General features: G+C 40.0%; 4 pseudogenes; all 4 read left to right on the top strand.

The window, feature by feature from the left end:
* Positions 1-282: 282 nt before the first annotated feature.
* Positions 283-3,104, top strand: LOC149239000 (putative DNA helicase MCM8 pseudogene; annotated as a pseudogene).
* Positions 3,105-6,334: 3,230 nt separating this feature from the next.
* On the top strand, positions 6,335-8,597 carry LOC149239001 (putative DNA helicase MCM8 pseudogene; annotated as a pseudogene).
* Positions 8,598-11,918: 3,321 nt separating this feature from the next.
* On the top strand, positions 11,919-14,273 carry LOC149239002 (putative DNA helicase MCM8 pseudogene; annotated as a pseudogene).
* Positions 14,274-17,501: 3,228 nt separating this feature from the next.
* On the top strand, positions 17,502-19,856 carry LOC149239003 (putative DNA helicase MCM8 pseudogene; annotated as a pseudogene).
* Positions 19,857-20,144: the final 288 nt, after the last annotated feature.

Below are 20,144 nucleotides of genomic sequence, written 5' to 3' on the forward strand. Positions count from 1 at the left end.
GTATACCATTAAATGAAAGCACAAATGGCACAACTGCAATAGATATTTGATGAGTTAAAGCTCCAGTATCAAGCAAAGGCAATTGCCAAATATGCTCAAATACACCAACCGCAATTTTCTATGGAACAACTGAAAGATAATATTAAAATTGAGGATTTTGTAAAAGAAGCACTTGAACTAAATTCTATGTTGTCAAAGCATCAGGAAGCATTTTGGTAGAAGCTATCGGTCATCAATCCGATGTGTAAGGAAAGAAATTTTCTGATGAATCAAGTATTCGATATGAGGGTCACTTTCAATGAGATTGATGAGAATATTTCAGGATACATTACATGGCAAGATACTCCAGAAGGAAGGGTAGCAGATCTCCCTACAATAGAGGAATCTCATAAAGATATCCACTTCACTTATTGGGATATTCGGCTAAAACAGGAAGAAATGGAAGTCGCAAGACCATCTGATGCTGCAAGCAACATCATTGAGACCATGAATGACAATTTATATAATGCCAATCTGATACAGGTGTTAGACTCCGTCTCAACATGAGATTGATTCTTCTTCAAAACAGGGTTTTGAAGAAGAAATCATTTAAATGTGCTGTTTAGATTATGTAATTTATGCTCCAGCTCTTCAAAAAGGCAGTGATTGCAGCTCCTACCTCTGTAAAAGCACAAAGAAAACAAAGCATACATCAGACTCTACGGTTGATGAATTTGGTCAAGTTTTATCTTCATATGGTTTCAAATATCATGGTACAGAGGTTCTCTACAGTGGCACATCCAGTCATTCGTTTCGAAGCTTTGCAGGCCCTTAGAGCAGCAATACACAGTTATACATCCATTATGTCTTTATGTTGGCATCTTAAGAAAACATGTACAGTTAAGGAGTTCTATGTAGCATTGGATGCGGTGCCTAAAGAAGCTCTCTTGTGCTTGCCAGCTTCTGTCCACGAGGTATTGGCGTGTGACAAGCCAACAGCTTATCATGGAAAAATCAATATTAGATTATATAACCATCCTGACTCTATGCTGGCACTTAAGAATTTGAAATCTGCTTTTATTGGAAGACTTGTATCTGTGCATAGAACAGTTGTGAAGATGAGCATAGTTAAACCTTTAGTGGTACAAATGAATTTTACATGTACAAAATGTCGATCGACAGTGACATGTCGGTTTCCTGATGGGAAATACTCACCACCATCCAGTTGCATTCTTCCGAGTTGCAAAAGCAAAACGTTTATTCCTGTCAGATGTGAAGCACAGACCCTTGATTTTCAGAAAATCAGGATACAGGAGCTCTTGCACGCTCAAAATCATGAAGAGGGAAGAATGCCTCGAATTGTAGAGTGTGAATTAACTGAAGATCTAGTGGATGCATGCATACCTGGTGATGTGGTTACAGTTTGCGGGATAGTAAAAATAATCAACACTGATATGGATGTTGGAGGAGGAAAATCAAAAGCAAAAAACCAGGGTTTGTTTTACCTATATCTTGAAGCTGTTTCTATCATGAACTCAAAATCTCAATCTACATCCGAAGACTCACAAGATGGTAAAATTTCTAGTACAAGAGGTGCTTCTTCACTGAACATACAGTCATTCACTTCAAGGGACCTGGAATTTATAGTGAAGTTTGCAGAAGAACATGGGTCAGATATCTTTCGCCAAATTTTGCATTCAATATGCCCATCCATATATGGGCATGAATTTGTGAAAGCTGGAATAACTCTGGCACTGTTTGGAGGTGTGCAAAAGCATTTCATGGATCAAAATAAAGTTCCCGTAAGAGGAGATATTCATGTAATTATTGTTGGTGATCCTGGACTGGGAAAGAGCCAGCTATTACAAGCTGCTGCATCTGTTGCACCCCGAGGAATCTATGTCTGTGGTAACACAACTACTAATGCTGGCCTCACTGTTGCAGTGGTCAAAGATGCTATGACAGGCGATTATGCCTTTGAAGCAGGGGCAATGGTTCTTGCTGATCGTGGAGTGTGCTGTATCGATAAATTTGATAAAATGTCTGCTGAACATCAGGTTCTTCTTGAAGCAATGGAACAACAGAGTGTATCTGTTGCAAAAGCAGGATTGGTAGCAAGTTTATCAGCTCGAACATCAGTATTGGCAGCAGCAAATCCTGTTGGTGGTCATTATAACCGTGCAAAAACTGTAAATGAGAATTTGAAGATGAGTGCAGCACTTTTGTCACGTTTTGATCTTGTGTTTATTTTGCTTGATAAACCTGATGAGCTCTTGGACAAACGTGTATCTGAACATATCATGGCGCTTCATACAGGTTCAGAAGATCGGCGTAATTCTACCAGAGAGTCTTTATGTCATATCAGTCAAAGTCCAGAGGAAGGGAATCTAAGAAATGGATCACTAGCAGCAAGGCTGAAATTGAACCGTCTTAGAGATTGCGATTTTGTTCCTTTGCCAGGACCGCTTCTTCGCAAATTCATTTCTTATGCAAGACAATTTGTTTTCCCCAGAATGTCAAGTGCTGCAGCAGAGGTACTGCAACAGTTTTATCTGAAACTGAGGAACCACAGCACTGGAACCGATGGAAATCCAATAACGGCAAGGCAACTTGAGAGTCTCGTACGATTGGTGGAAGCTCGTGCTCGATTGGAACTTCGAGAAGAGATAACAAAACAAGACGCTCTGGATGTCGTAGAAATTATGAAAGAATCTTTATATGACAAATTTGTAGATGAGCATGGTTGCGTGGATTTTGCACGCAGTGGTGGAATGAGCCAACAAAAAGAGGCCAAACGCTTTCTCAGCGCTCTTCAGAAAAAGTCTGAATTACAGCAGAATGCCTGCTTCCCAATTTCTGAGCTTTTTATTCTTGCAGATGAAATAAGCCTTAAAGTTCCAGACGTGGATGCACTAATTGATAATCTGAATAGTGCTGGGTACTTGATTAAAAAAGGGACATAAAACATACGAGGTAGTTGCATCTTCTTATTCTGGAACCCAACGCAACAGCCAGGCACGCTCCAGATGCTAACTTGCAACGAACATCTTGAATGCATTGTATAGTTGCAAAGTTACTACATTACAATAACAGAGGTTGCAGAATTGCTTCAAAAGCAATTGACATAATCGAGAATGGTTTGAATCACCAGAGTTCGGGATTAGAGAGACCAGTTTTTGTGAAAAATAAGCTGGCTCAAGTTTTTGCTATTTTAATCTTTATCTTGTATCCGGCCCGGTGGCCATTGGTTTTCCTAGATTTGCTATCTGCTGTGAGCAAAGGTCCCATGGTTGTAGATATGTTTTGCCGTATTTTTAATGCACTTGATGACGAGTTGATTAGTTTGGATTATCCTCGTAATTCTGAGGAAATCAGCATTGCAGGACGGATAAAGGATGCAATGAGAGAACAATGTGTGCCTCAGATTGTAAGAGCGTGAAAAAAGATCTTCAGTGCTTAGAGGTTCTACAACCAATCGTATTTTAGCCATAGTATCAAAGAGGATGGATCCAAAATCTAAGATTTCTCTTCTTAGACAGTTACAAGTAGGTCGGGTATGTGGTGTGGTGCTTGGCAAAGAAGATTCTGAAATCACTTCAAGACTTGGTGCTCTTGTTACGGGATTTGCAGAAGAGGTTTTAGAGTGTGCTCGAAAATTTGATTCAAATGAAATTCCTAATGAAACACCCGCAGTGAAAGAAATTATTACAGAAATGCTGGATGAAGTTATGCCCTCAGTATTTTATTTTATGCAGTATGGGACTGAGGATGGTGATTCTAATATGCAGCAAGAGGTGATGGCGCCATTGAAATTATTGATCTCAGATTTGAGTCACACATGACAGGAGGAAAAAGTAAGCAGCCATTACGTCAAAGCGCAGAAATAGGCATGAAATAAGTTTGAAGATATACTTTCCAGATGAGAATGAAACTTAAAAAAAGGACGATTGAACACCTAGCAGCAGAGAATAAGATTTCGATTGCCTATGTTATTTTTAGCAAAGGGAAGGACACCTGTAATGCCACCTATTCACCAGATTTGCCTCAAACTTAGCCAAATCATCAACAGAATTCAGTGGAAAGAGCGCCATTCTCCCTTCAGGAAAGCGCTGATTATTTTTAGTTTATTTTGTTAATAAGGATAATAAAACAAATCCCTCATCTTGGGGTCGACTTGTTTTCCCCCAGTTGTAGTTTGTTTGATATTTTTGAGGTTAGTTAAAACAGCGCCCTTGTTTTGGGCAGCTTTTTTATTTAATGTATTAAAAATTCATTTGTAGAGGAGTTTTTTTTTTTAGAGTGAGAGAGGAGAGTTTTTTCTGAGCGCTGGGAGCTGCTGGAGAAGCAGAGAGTTTTGTAATGTACAGTTTTCTGCAGAGAATTTAATGGAATTTCACAGCTCTGTTTGCCGAGATTCATGTGGTATGTTGATTTAGCATAGTTTTTCCCTTTGTCTCATATGTAATCAGTTATATTCCATTTCATTTCATGACCCTTTCAAGCTGAACAAATGAAGTGATTAGGTAGGAATTCATAGTATTATATGCTCCTCCTATAAGTTTGTTCGCATTCGATGTTTTCTACTGTTTAAGGAGGATTCAGAGTTATTGTCTGCCCTCCTTAACTCCTCACCAGTCTTGCCATCCCGTTTGAAACCAGATTTGGTGTTAAATTGCATGCCTACCTTGCCTCAGTTGACAACCTGTGTAGTCATTATATTTCTCTGTTTGAAACTGTGATTTTGCCCATGTAGCCCAGAAAAGCCCCGTCATTCCATTAAAAAACCCCAAAAAAAAATCATCAAATCCAAACCCCCTATCAATTTACTAGCCTAATATCTTTGATTCTAATTGGTCAGCCTAATTATATTATAAGATCTATCAAATCTGACCCGAGAGAGCCTTCTCATACCTCGTAGGGCTAGCTACGAGGTGAAATGGTTTGATGTAGCCTTGAAGGTTTACCTTCCTCAGCCTAGGGTGAAATCTCAAGCGCTAACATATTGGCGACCATACTGGGGAGAACAAACTTGTTTATGGATTGATGTGTTATTTCATAAGTCTTAGACAGAGCCTGAAGTTACGCCAGAAGCCTTCGAAAACGCTCTTGTTTTACATCAGCGCAAGTAGATAAACGCTGCTTCAGTCTATCTCCGTGGGATTTGTGAACATAGCACTTCAATTGTATTTTACCCCAGTACATGTATCAAATTCAGATCTGATGCTGATGGTGGACAGCAGTCAGATACTTATGCAGGCTGATTCATTCACCTGGCGACTCCAACTTGATCCAAACATTCCAGTGCCTGTTGATATGTTCATGCAATGGTAGGGTATGTGGCAGACCCTGCACTTTGTGAAGTTCTAGATGGAGTTAGAGAGATGTTAGCAGGTATTGAAATTAATGAAGAATTTTTCAGTATTTTCCTTCAATGTGTGAAATCTCCGAAGCTTCATCTTGAAGGCAAAACTAGATTTTATGAGTTAGTTGTTGAAAGAGTTGAAAATGAGATTCAGTATCTCAATGAGCAAATTCACTCTTATGATTTCCAAGACCCTAAAAAGTTTTTGGAAATCCTTCCTCCATCGAAACAAGCAATAACAGATTTGCCTATAGAAGTACACATCGACAATGTGCAGCTGGAAATATGCATTGTAGAGTTGGGGCAGCCAACAGAGGCCGGTGTCCGTGATCCTATTGCGGCCTACATGGACACATTTTTCAGCTTGATTGACCAATCGGGCTGTCTTCTCGGTGACCAGGATCATTATGAGCATGAAGGGCTGCCAGCAACTGCATCTGTGACTTCGTGGCAGCATTCTCAAGCGGCTTCATTTTCAGGTCTATTAGCATGGTTAATTTGGCATTATCGCATTACCTGATCTATTATATGTACAGCAGTTTAGAGTAGATTTTGTACATAAATAAGCAGCCATAAGGGCAGCATCTTGTTTCAGTTGGCTTTTAGTTTGTTTGAGTTTAGTTTCAGTTTGAAAATAAGTCTTCAGCTGTGTTGATTTGTTGATGATGACTCCATTGCCCAATGGTGGAGGCACGGTCTGCTCTACCAAAGTTCTGCGGTTCTTGGCACCTCCAGGAAGCTGCAGCTGCCATCCCAAGTGGAGCCAATGTTAGACTCCGTCTCAACATGAGATTGATTCTTCTTCAAAACAGGGTTTTGAAGAAGAAATCATTTAAATGTGTTGTTTAGATTATGTAATTTATGCTCCAGCTCTTCAAAAAGGCAGTGATTGCAGCTCCTACCTCTGTAAAAGCACAAAGAAAACAAAGCATACATCAGACTCTACGGTTGATGAATTTGGTCAAGTTTTATCTTCATATGGTTTCAAATATCATGGTACAGAGGTTCTCTACAGTGGCACATCCAGTCATTCGTTTCGAAGCTTTGCAGGCCCTTAGAGCAGCAATACACAGTTATACATCCATTATGTCTTTATGTTGGCATCTTAAGAAAACATGTACAGTTAAGGAGTTCTATGTAGCATTGGATGCGGTGCCTAAAGAAGCTCTCTTGTGCTTGCCAGCTTCTGTCCACGAGGTATTGGCGTGTGACAAGCCAACAGCTTATCATGGAAAAATCAATATTAGATTATATAACCATCCTGACTCTATGCTGGCACTTAAGAATTTGAAATCTGCTTTTATTGGAAGACTTGTATCTGTGCATAGAACAGTTGTGAAGATGAGCATAGTTAAACCTTTAGTGGTACAAATGAATTTTACATGTACAAAATGTCGATCGACAGTGACATGTCGGTTTCCTGATGGGAAATACTCACCACCATCCAGTTGCATTCTTCCGAGTTGCAAAAGCAAAACGTTTATTCCTGTCAGATGTGAAGCACAGACCCTTGATTTTCAGAAAATCAGGATACAGGAGCTCTTGCACGCTCAAAATCATGAAGAGGGAAGAATGCCTCGAATTGTAGAGTGTGAATTAACTGAAGATCTAGTGGATGCATGCATACCTGGTGATGTGGTTACAGTTTGCGGGATAGTAAAAATAATCAACACTGATATGGATGTTGGAGGAGGAAAATCAAAAGCAAAAAACCAGGGTTTGTTTTACCTATATCTTGAAGCTGTTTCTATCATGAACTCAAAATCTCAATCTACATCCGAAGACTCACAAGATGGTAAAATTTCTAGTACAAGAGGTGCTTCTTCACTGAACATACAGTCATTCACTTCAAGGGACCTGGAATTTATAGTGAAGTTTGCAGAAGAACATGGGTCAGATATCTTTCGCCAAATTTTGCATTCAATATGCCCATCCATATATGGGCATGAATTTGTGAAAGCTGGAATAACTCTGGCACTGTTTGGAGGTGTGCAAAAGCATCTCATGGATCAAAATAAAGTTCCCGTAAGAGGAGATATTCATGTAATTATTGTTGGTGATCCTGGACTGGGAAAGAGCCAGCTATTACAAGCTGCTGCATCTGTTGCACCCCGAGGAATCTATGTCTGTGGTAACACAACTACTAATGCTGGCCTCACTGTTGCAGTGGTCAAAGATGCTATGACAGGCGATTATGCCTTTGAAGCAGGGGCAATGGTTCTTGCTGATCGTGGAGTGTGCTGTATCGATAAATTTGATAAAATGTCTGCTGAACATCAGGTTCTTCTTGAAGCAATGGAACAACAGAGTGTATCTGTTGCAAAAGCAGGATTGGTAGCAAGTTTATCAGCTCGAACATCAGTATTGGCAGCAGCAAATCCTGTTGGTGGTCATTATAACCGTGCAAAAACTGTAAATGAGAATTTGAAGATGAGTGCAGCACTTTTGTCACGTTTTGATCTTGTGTTTATTTTGCTTGATAAACCTGATGAGCTCTTGGACAAACGTGTATCTGAACATATCATGGCGCTTCATACAGGTTCAGAAGATCGGCGTAATTCTACCAGAGAGTCTTTATGTCATATCAGTCAAAGTCCAGAGGAAGGGAATCTAAGAAATGGATCACTAGCAGCAAGGCTGAAATTGAACCGTCTTAGAGATTGCGATTTTGTTCCTTTGCCAGGACCGCTTCTTCGCAAATTCATTTCTTATGCAAGACAATTTGTTTTCCCCAGAATGTCAAGTGCTGCAGCAGAGGTACTGCAACAGTTTTATCTGAAACTGAGGAACCACAGCACTGGAACCGATGGAAATCCAATAACGGCAAGGCAACTTGAGAGTCTCGTACGATTGGTGGAAGCTCGTGCTCGATTGGAACTTCGAGAAGAGATAACAAAACAAGACGCTCTGGATGTCGTAGAAATTATGAAAGAATCTTTATATGACAAATTTGTAGATGAGCATGGTTGCGTGGATTTTGCACGCAGTGGTGGAATGAGCCAACAAAAAGAGGCCAAACGCTTTCTCAGCGCTCTTCAGAAAAAGTCTGAATTACAGCAGAATGCCTGCTTCCCAATTTCTGAGCTTTTTATTCTTGCAGATGAAATAAGCCTTAAAGTTCCAGACGTGGATGCACTAATTGATAATCTGAATAGTGCTGGGTACTTGATTAAAAAAGGGACATAAAACATACGAGGTAGTTGCATCTTCTTATTCTGGAACCCAACGCAACAGCCAGGCACGCTCCAGATGCTAACTTGCAACGAACATCTTGAATGCATTGTATAGTTGCAAAGTTACTACATTACAATAACAGAGGTTGCAGAATTGCTTCAAAAGAAATTGACATAATCGAGAATGGTTTGAATCACCAGAGTTCGGGATTAGAGAGACCAGTTTTTGTGAAAAATAAGCTGGCTCAAGTTTTTGCTATTTTAATCTTTATCTTGTATCCGGCCCGGTGGCCATTGGTTTTCCTAGATTTGCTGTCTGCTGTGAGCAAAGGTCCCATGGTTGTAGATATGTTTTGCCGTATTTTTAATGCACTTGATGACGAGTTGATTAGTTTGGATTATCCTCGTAATTCTGAGGAAATCAGCATTGCAGGACGGATAAAGGATGCAATGAGAGAACAATGTGTGCCTCAGATTGTAAGAGCGTGAAAAAAGATCTTCAGTGCTTAGAGGTTCTACAGCCAATCGTATTTTAGCCATAGTATCAAAGAGGATGGATCCAAAATCTAAGATTTCTCTTCTTAGACAGTTACAAGTAGGTCGGGTATGTGGTGTGGTGCTTGGCAAAGAAGATTCTGAAATCACTTCAAGACTTGGTGCTCTTGTTACGGGATTTGCAGAAGAGGTTTTAGAGTGTGCTCGAAAATTTGATTCAAATGAAATTCCTAATGAAACACCCGCAGTGAAAGAAATTATTACAGAAATGCTGGATGAAGTTATGCCCTCAGTATTTTATTTTATGCAGTATGGGACTGAGGATGGTGATTCTAATATGCAGCAAGAGGTGATGGCGCCATTGAAATTATTGATCTCAGATTTGAGTCACACATGACAGGAGGAAAAAGTAAGCAGCCATTACGTCAAAGCGCAGAAATAGGCATGAAATAAGTTTGAAGATATACTTTCCAGATGAGAATGAAACTTAAAAAAAGGACGATTGAACACCTAGCAGCAGAGAATAAGATTTCGATTGTCTATGTTATTTTTAACAAAGGGAAGGACACCTGTAATGCCACCTATTCACCAGATTTGCCTCAAACTTAGCCAAATCATCAACAGAATTCAGTGGAAAGAGCGCCATTCTCCTTCAGGAAAGCGCTGATTATTTTTAGTTTATTTTGTGAATAAGGATAATAAAACAAATCCCTCATCTTGGGGTCGACTTGTTTTCCCCCAGCTGTAGTTTGTTTGATATTTTTGAGGTTAGTTAAAACAACGCCCTTGTTTTGGGCAGCTTTTTTATTTAAGGTATTAAAAATTCATTTGTAAAAGAGTTTTTTTTTTAGAGTGAGAGAGGAGAGTTTTTTTTGAGCGCTGGGAGCTGCTGGAGAAGCAGAGAGTTTTATAATGTACAGTTTTCTGCAGAGAATTTAATGGAATTTCACAGCTCTGTTTGCCGAGATTCATGTGGTATGTTGATTTAGCATAGTTTTTCCCTTTGTCTCATATGTAATCAGTTATATTCCATTTCATTTCATGACCCTTTCAAGCTGAACAAATGAAGTGATTAGGTAGGAATTCATAGTATTATATGCTCCTCCTATAAGTTTGTTCGCATTTGATGTTTTCTACTGTTTAAGGAGGATTCAGATTTATTGTCTGCCCTCCTTAACTCCTCACCAGTCTTGCCATCCCGTTTGAAACCAGATTTGGTGTTAAATTGCATGCCTACCTTGCCTCAGTTGACAACCTGTGTAGTCATTATATTTCTCTGTTTGAAACTGTGATTTTGCCCATGTAGCCCAGAAAAGCCCCGTCATTCCATTAAAAAACCCCAAAAAAAAATCATCAAATCCAAACCCCCTATCAATTTACTAGCCTAATATCTTTGATTCTAATTGGTCAGCCTAATTATATTATAAGATCTATCAAATCTGACCCGAGAGAGCCTTCTCATACCTCGTAGGGCTAGCTACGAGGTGAAATGGTTTGATGTAGCCTTGAAGGTTTACCTTCCTCAGCCTAGGGTGAAATCTCAAGCGCTAACATATTGGCGACCATACTGGGGAGAACAAACTTGTTTATGGATTGATGTGTTATTTCATAAGTCTTAGACAGAGCCTGAAGTTACGCCAGAAGCCTTCGAAAACGCTCTTGTTTTACATCAGCGCAAGTAGATAAACGCTGCTTCAGTCTATCTCCGTGGGATTTGTGAACATAGCACTTCAATTGTATTTTACCCCAGTACATGTATCAAATTCAGATCTGATGCTGATGGTGGACAGCAGTCAGATACTTATGCAGGCTGATTCATTCACCTGGCGACTCCAACTTGATCCAGACATTCCAGTGCCTGTTGATATGTTCATGCAATGGTAGGGTATGTGGCAGACCCTGCACTTTGTGAAGTTCTAGATGGAGTTAGAGAGATGTTAGCAGGTATTGAAATTAATGAAGAATTTTTCAGTATTTTCCTTCAATGTGTGAAATCTCCGAAGCTTCATCTTGAAGGCAAAACTAGATTTTATGAGTTAGTTGTTGAAAGAGTTGAAAATGAGATTCAGTATCTCGATGAGCAAATTCACTCTTATGATTTCCAAGACCCTAAAAAGTTTTTGGAAATCCTTCCTCCATCGAAACAAGCAATAACAGATTTGCCTATAGAAGTACACATCGACAATGTGCAGCTGGAAATATGCATTGTAGAGTTGGGGCAGCCAACAGAGGCCGGTGTCCGTGATCCTATTGCGGCCTACATGGACACATTTTTCAGCTTGATTGACCAATCGGGCTGTCTTCTCGGTGACCAGGATCATTATGAGCATGAAGGGCTGCCAGCAACTGCATCTGTGACTTCGTGGCAGCATTCTCAAGCGGCTTCATTTTCAGGTCTATTAGCATGGTTAATTTGGCATTATCGCATTACCTGATCTATTATATGTACAACAGTTTAGAGTAGATTTTGTACATAAATAAGCAGCCATAAGGGCAGCATCTTGTTTCAGTTGGCTTTTAGTTTGTTTGAGTTTAGTTTCAGTTTGAAAATAAAGTCTTCAGCTGTGTTGATTTGTTGATGATGACTCCATTGCCCAATGGTGGAGGCACGGTCTGCTCTACCAAAGTTCTGCGGTTCTTGGCACCTCCAGGAAGCTGCAGCTGCCATCCCAAGTGGAGCCAATGTTAGACTCCGTCTCAACATGAGATTGATTCTTCTTCAAAACAGGGTTTTGAAGAAGAAATCATTTAAATGTGTTGTTTAGATTATGTAATTTATGCTCCAGCTCTTCAAAAAGGCAGTGATTGCAGCTCCTACCTCTGTAAAAGCACAAAGAAAACAAAGCATACATCAGACTCTACGGTTGATGAATTTGGTCAAGTTTTATCTTCATATGGTTTCAAATATCATGGTACAGAGGTTCTCTACAGTGGCACATCCAGTCATTCGTTTCGAAGCTTTGCAGGCCCTTAGAGCAGCAATACACAGTTATACATCCATTATGTCTTTATGTTGGCATCTTAAGAAAACATGTACAGTTAAGGAGTTCTATGTAGCATTGGATGCGGTGCCTAAAGAAGCTCTCTTGTGCTTGCCAGCTTCTGTCCACGAGGTATTGGCGTGTGACAAGCCAACAGCTTATCATGGAAAAATCAATATTAGATTATATAACCATCCTGACTCTATGCTGGCACTTAAGAATTTGAAATCTGCTTTTATTGGAAGACTTGTATCTGTGCATAGAACAGTTGTGAAGATGAGCATAGTTAAACCTTTAGTGGTACAAATGAATTTTACATGTACAAAATGTCGATCGACAGTGACATGTCGGTTTCCTGATGGGAAATACTCACCACCATCCAGTTGCATTCTTCCGAGTTGCAAAAGCAAAACGTTTATTCCTGTCAGATGTGAAGCACAGACCCTTGATTTTCAGAAAATCAGGATACAGGAGCTCTTGCACGCTCAAAATCATGAAGAGGGAAGAATGCCTCGAATTGTAGAGTGTGAATTAACTGAAGATCTAGTGGATGCATGCATACCTGGTGATGTGGTTACAGTTTGCGGGATAGTAAAAATAATCAACACTGATATGGATGTTGGAGGAGGAAAATCAAAAGCAAAAAACCAGGGTTTGTTTTACCTATATCTTGAAGCTGTTTCTATCATGAACTCAAAATCTCAATCTACATCCGAAGACTCACAAGATGGTAAAATTTCTAGTACAAGAGGTGCTTCTTCACTGAACATACAGTCATTCACTTCAAGGGACCTGGAATTTATAGTGAAGTTTGCAGAAGAACATGGGTCAGATATCTTTCGCCAAATTTTGCATTCAATATGCCCATCCATATATGGGCATGAATTTGTGAAAGCTGGAATAACTCTGGCACTGTTTGGAGGTGTGCAAAAGCATCTCATGGATCAAAATAAAGTTCCCGTAAGAGGAGATATTCATGTAATTATTGTTGGTGATCCTGGACTGGGAAAGAGCCAGCTATTACAAGCTGCTGCATCTGTTGCACCCCGAGGAATCTATGTCTGTGGTAACACAACTACTAATGCTGGCCTCACTGTTGCAGTGGTCAAAGATGCTATGACAGGCGATTATGCCTTTGAAGCAGGGGCAATGGTTCTTGCTGATCGTGGAGTGTGCTGTATCGATAAATTTGATAAAATGTCTGCTGAACATCAGGTTCTTCTTGAAGCAATGGAACAACAGAGTGTATCTGTTGCAAAAGCAGGATTGGTAGCAAGTTTATCAGCTCGAACATCAGTATTGGCAGCAGCAAATCCTGTTGGTGGTCATTATAACCGTGCAAAAACTGTAAATGAGAATTTGAAGATGAGTGCAGCACTTTTGTCACGTTTTGATCTTGTGTTTATTTTGCTTGATAAACCTGATGAGCTCTTGGACAAACGTGTATCTGAACATATCATGGCGCTTCATACAGGTTCAGAAGATCGGCGTAATTCTACCAGAGAGTCTTTATGTCATATCAGTCAAAGTCCAGAGGAAGGGAATCTAAGAAATGGATCACTAGCAGCAAGGCTGAAATTGAACCGTCTTAGAGATTGCGATTTTGTTCCTTTGCCAGGACCGCTTCTTCGCAAATTCATTTCTTATGCAAGACAATTTGTTTTCCCCAGAATGTCAAGTGCTGCAGCAGAGGTACTGCAACAGTTTTATCTGAAACTGAGGAACCACAGCACTGGAACCGATGGAAATCCAATAACGGCAAGGCAACTTGAGAGTCTCGTACGATTGGTGGAAGCTCGTGCTCGATTGGAACTTCGAGAAGAGATAACAAAACAAGACGCTCTGGATGTCGTAGAAATTATGAAAGAATCTTTATATGACAAATTTGTAGATGAGCATGGTTGCGTGGATTTTGCACGCAGTGGTGGAATGAGCCAACAAAAAGAGGCCAAACGCTTTCTCAGCGCTCTTCAGAAAAAGTCTGAATTACAGCAGAATGCCTGCTTCCCAATTTCTGAGCTTTTTATTCTTGCAGATGAAATAAGCCTTAAAGTTCCAGACGTGGATGCACTAATTGATAATCTGAATAGTGCTGGGTACTTGATTAAAAAAGGGACATAAAACATACGAGGTAGTTGCATCTTCTTATTCTGGAACCCAACGCAACAGCCAGGCACGCTCCAGATGCTAACTTGCAACGAACATCTTGAATGCATTGTATAGTTGCAAAGTTACTACATTACAATAACAGAGGTTGCAGAATTGCTTCAAAAGCAATTGACATAATCGAGAATGGTTTGAATCACCAGAGTTCGGGATTAGAGAGACCAGTTTTTGTGAAAAATAAGCTGGCTCAAGTTTTTGCTATTTTAATCTTTATCTTGTATCCGGCCCGGTGGCCATTGGTTTTCCTAGATTTGCTATCTGCTGTGAGCAAAGGTCCCATGGTTGTAGATATGTTTTGCCGTATTTTTAATGCACTTGATGACGAGTTGATTAGTTTGGATTATCCTCGTAATTCTGAGGAAATCAGCATTGCATGACGGATAAAGGATGCAATGAGAGAACAATGTGTGCCTCAGATTGTAAGAGCGTGAAAAAAGATCTTCAGTGCTTAGAGGTTCTACAACCAATCGTATTTTAGCCATAGTATCAAAGAGGATGGATCCAAAATCTAAGATTTCTCTTCTTAGACAGTTACAAGTAGGTCGGGTATGTGGTGTGGTGCTTGGCAAAGAAGATTCTGAAATCACTTCAAGACTTGGTGCTCTTGTTACGGGATTTGCAGAAGAGGTTTTAGAGTGTGCTCGAAAATTTGATTCAAATGAAATTCCTAATGAAACACCCGCAGTGAAAGAAATTATTACAGAAATGCTGGATGAAGTTATGCCCTCAGTATTTTATTTTATGCAGTATGGGACTGAGGATGGTGATTCTAATATGCAGCAAGAGGTGATGGCGCCATTGAAATTATTGATCTCAGATTTGAGTCACACATGACAGGAGGAAAAAGTAAGCAGCCATTACGTCAAAGCGCAGAAATAGGCATGAAATAAGTTTGAAGATATACTTTCCAGATGAGAATGAAACTTAAAAAAAGGACGATTGAACACCTAGCAGCAGAGAATAAGATTTCGATTGTCTATGTTATTTTTAACAAAGGGAAGGACACCTGTAATGCCACCTATTCACCAGATTTGCCTCAAACTTAGCCAAATCATCAACAGAATTCAGTGGAAAGAGCGCCATTCTCCTTCAGGAAAGCGCTGATTATTTTTAGTTTATTTTGTGAATAAGGATAATAAAACAAATCCCTCATCTTGGGGTCGACTTGTTTTCCCCCAGCTGTAGTTTGTTTGATATTTTTGAGGTTAGTTAAAACAACGCCCTTGTTTTGGGCAGCTTTTTTATTTAAGGTATTAAAAATTCATTTGTAAAAGAGTTTTTTTTTTAGAGTGAGAGAGGAGAGTTTTTTTTGAGCGCTGGGAGCTGCTGGAGAAGCAGAGAGTTTTATAATGTACAGTTTTCTGCAGAGAATTTAATGGAATTTCACAGCTCTGTTTGCCGAGATTCATGTGGTATGTTGATTTAGCATAGTTTTTCCCTTTGTCTCATATGTAATCAGTTATATTCCATTTCATTTCATGACCCTTTCAAGCTGAACAAATGAAGTGATTAGGTAGGAATTCATAGTATTATATGCTCCTCCTATAAGTTTGTTCGCATTTGATGTTTTCTACTGTTTAAGGAGGATTCAGATTTATTGTCTGCCCTCCTTAACTCCTCACCAGTCTTGCCATCCCGTTTGAAACCAGATTTGGTGTTAAATTGCATGCCTACCTTGCCTCAGTTGACAACCTGTGTAGTCATTATATTTCTCTGTTTGAAACTGTGATTTTGCCCATGTAGCCCAGAAAAGCCCCGTCATTCCATTAAAAAACCCCAAAAAAAAATCATCAAATCCAAACCCCCTATCAATTTACTAGCCTAATATCTTTGATTCTAATTGGTCAGCCTAATTATATTATAAGATCTATCAAATCTGACCCGAGAGAGCCTTCTCATACCTCGTAGGGCTAGCTACGAGGTGAAATGGTTTGATGTAGCCTTGAAGGTTTACCTTCCTCAGCCTAGGGTGAAATCTCAAGCGCTAACATATTGGCGACCATACTGGGGAGAACAAACTTGTTTATGGATTGATGTGTTATTTCATAAGTCTTAGACAGAGCCTGAAGTTACGCCAGAAGCCTTCGAAAACGCTCTTGTTTTACATCAGCGCAAGTAGATAAACGCTGCTTCAGTCTATCTCCGTGGGATTTGTGAACATAGCACTTCAATTGTATTTTACCCCAGTACATGTATCAAATTCAGATCTGATGCTGATGGTGGACAGCAGTCAGATACTTATGCAGGCTGATTCATTCACCTGGCGACTCCAACTTGATCCAAACATTCCAGTGCCTGTTGATATGTTCATGCAATGGTAGGGTATGTGGCAGACCCTGCACTTTGTGAAGTTCTAGATGGAGTTAGAGAGATGTTAGCAGGTATTGAAATTAATGAAGAATTTTTCAGTATTTTCCTTCAATGTGTGAAATCTCCGAAGCTTCATCTTGAAGGCAAAACTAGATTTTATGAGTTAGTTGTTGAAAGAGTTGAAAATGAGATTCAGTATCTCGATGAGCAAATTCACTCTTATGATTTCCAAGACCCTAAAAAGTTTTTGGAAATCCTTCCTCCATCGAAACAAGCAATAACAGATTTGCCTATAGAAGTACACATCGACAATGTGCAGCTGGAAATATGCATTGTAGAGTTGGGGCAGCCAACAGAGGCCGGTGTCCGTGATCCTATTGCGGCCTACATGGACACATTTTTCAGCTTGATTGACCGATCGGGCTGTCTTCTCGGTGACCAGGATCATTATGAGCATGAAGGGCTGCCAGCAACTGCATCTGTGACTTCGTGGCAGCATTCTCAAGCGGCTTCATTTTCAGGTCTATTAGCATGGTTAATTTGGCATTATCGCATTACCTGATCTATTATATGTACAGCAGATTAGAGTAGATTTTGTACATAAATAAGCAGCCATAAGGGCAGCATCTTGTTTCAGTTGGCTTTTAGTTTGTTTGAGTTCAGTTTCAGTTTGAAAATAAGTCTTCAGCTGTGTTGATTTGTTGATGATGACTCCATTGCCCAATGGTGGAGGCACGGTCTGCTCTCCCAAAGTTCTGCGGTTCTTGGCACCTCCAGGAAGCTGCAGCTGCCATCCCAAGTGGAGCCAATGTTAGACTCCGTCTCAACATGAGATTGATTCTTCTTCAAAACAGGGTTTTGAAGAAGAAATCATTTAAATGTGTTGTTTAGATTATGTAATTTATGCTCCAGCTCTTCAAAAAGGCAGTGATTGCAGCTCCTACCTCTGTAAAAGCACAAAGAAAACAAAGCATACATCAGACTCTACGGTTGATGAATTTGGTCAAGTTTTATCTTCATATGGTTTCAAATATCATGGTACAGAGGTTCTCTACAGTGGCACATCCAGTCATTCGTTTCGAAGCTTTGCAGGCCCTTAGAGCAGCAATACACAGTTATACATCCATTATGTCTTTATGTTGGCATCTTAAGAAAACATGTACAGTTAAGGAGTTCTATGTAGCATTGGATGCGGTGCCTAAAGAAGCTCTCTTGTGCTTGCCAGCTTCTGTCCACGAGGTATTGGCGTGTGACAAGCCAACAGCTTATCATGGAAAAATCAATATTAGATTATATAACCATCCTGACTCTATGCTGGCACTTAAGAATTTGAAATCTGCTTTTATTGGAAGACTTGTATCTGTGCATAGAACAGTTGTGAAGATGAGCATAGTTAAACCTTTAGTGGTACAAATGAATTTTACATGTACAAAATGTCGATCGACAGTGACATGTCGGTTTCCTGATGGGAAATACTCACCACCATCCAGTTGCATTCTTCCGAGTTGCAAAAGCAAAACGTTTATTCCTGTCAGATGTGAAGCACAGACCCTTGATTTTCAGAAAATCAGGATACAGGAGCTCTTGCACGCTCAAAATCATGAAGAGGGAAGAATGCCTCGAATTGTAGAGTGTGAATTAACTGAAGATCTAGTGGATGCATGCATACCTGGTGATGTGGTTACAGTTTGCGGGATAGTAAAAATAATCAACACTGATATGGATGTTGGAGGAGGAAAATCAAAAGCAAAAAACCAGGGTTTGTTTTACCTATATCTTGAAGCTGTTTCTATCATGAACTCAAAATCTCAATCTACATCCGAAGACTCACAAGATGGTAAAATTTCTAGTACAAGAGGTGCTTCTTCACTGAACATACAGTCATTCACTTCAAGGGACCTGGAATTTATAGTGAAGTTTGCAGAAGAACATGGGTCAGATATCTTTCGCCAAATTTTGCATTCAATATGCCCATCCATATATGGGCATGAATTTGTGAAAGCTGGAATAACTCTGGCACTGTTTGGAGGTGTGCAAAAGCATCTCATGGATCAAAATAAAGTTCCCGTAAGAGGAGATATTCATGTAATTATTGTTGGTGATCCTGGACTGGGAAAGAGCCAGCTATTACAAGCTGCTGCATCTGTTGCACCCCGAGGAATCTATGTCTGTGGTAACACAACTACTAATGCTGGCCTCACTGTTGCAGTGGTCAAAGATGCTATGACAGGCGATTATGCCTTTGAAGCAGGGGCAATGGTTCTTGCTGATCGTGGAGTGTGCTGTATCGATAAATTTGATAAAATGTCTGCTGAACATCAGGTTCTTCTTGAAGCAATGGAACAACAGAGTGTATCTGTTGCAAAAGCAGGATTGGTAGCAAGTTTATCAGCTCGAACATCAGTATTGGCAGCAGCAAATCCTGTTGGTGGTCATTATAACCGTGCAAAAACTGTAAATGAGAATTTGAAGATGAGTGCAGCACTTTTGTCACGTTTTGATCTTGTGTTTATTTTGCTTGATAAACCTGATGAGCTCTTGGACAAACGTGTATCTGAACATATCATGGCGCTTCATACAGGTTCAGAAGATCGGCGTAATTCTACCAGAGAGTCTTTATGTCATATCAGTCAAAGTCCAGAGGAAGGGAATCTAAGAAATGGATCACTAGCAGCAAGGCTGAAATTGAACCGTCTTAGAGATTGCGATTTTGTTCCTTTGCCAGGACCGCTTCTTCGCAAATTCATTTCTTATGCAAGACAATTTGTTTTCCCCAGAATGTCAAGTGCTGCAGCAGAGGTACTGCAACAGTTTTATCTGAAACTGAGGAACCACAGCACTGGAACCGATGGAAATCCAATAACGGCAAGGCAACTTGAGAGTCTCGTACGATTGGTGGAAGCTCGTGCTCGATTGGAACTTCGAGAAGAGATAACAAAACAAGACGCTCTGGATGTCGTAGAAATTATGAAAGAATCTTTATATGACAAATTTGTAGATGAGCATGGTTGCGTGGATTTTGCACGCAGTGGTGGAATGAGCCAACAAAAAGAGGCCAAACGCTTTCTCAGCGCTCTTCAGAAAAAGTCTGAATTACAGCAGAATGCCTGCTTCCCAATTTCTGAGCTTTTTATTCTTGCAGATGAAATAAGCCTTAAAGTTCCAGACGTGGATGCACTAATTGATAATCTGAATAGTGCTGGGTACTTGATTAAAAAAGGGACATAAAACATACGAGGTAGTTGCATCTTCTTATTCTGGAACCCAACGCAACAGCCAGGCACGCTCCAGATGCTAACTTGCAACGAACATCTTGAATGCATTGTATAGTTGCAAAGTTACTACATTACAATAACAGAGGTTGCAGAATTGCTTCAAAAGCAATTGACATAATCGAGAATGGTTTGAATCACCAGAGTTCGGGATTAGAGAGACCAGTTTTTGTGAAAAATAAGCTGGCTCAAGTTTTTGCTATTTTAATCTTTATCTTGTATCCGGCCCGGTGGCCATTGGTTTTCCTAGATTTGCTGTCTGCTGTGAGCAAAGGTCCCATGGTTGTAGATATGTTTTGCCGTATTTTTAATGCACTTGATGACGAGTTGATTAGTTTGGATTATCCTCGTAATTCTGAGGAAATCAGCATTGCAGGACGGATAAAGGATGCAATGAGAGAACAAT

Source organism: Pinus tabuliformis, chromosome 8 (genome assembly GCF_031772625.1).
Source record: "Pinus tabuliformis cultivar Carrire ecotype Pingquan chromosome 8, CPIR1, whole genome shotgun sequence".
NCBI lineage: Eukaryota > Viridiplantae > Streptophyta > Pinopsida > Pinales > Pinaceae > Pinus > Pinus tabuliformis.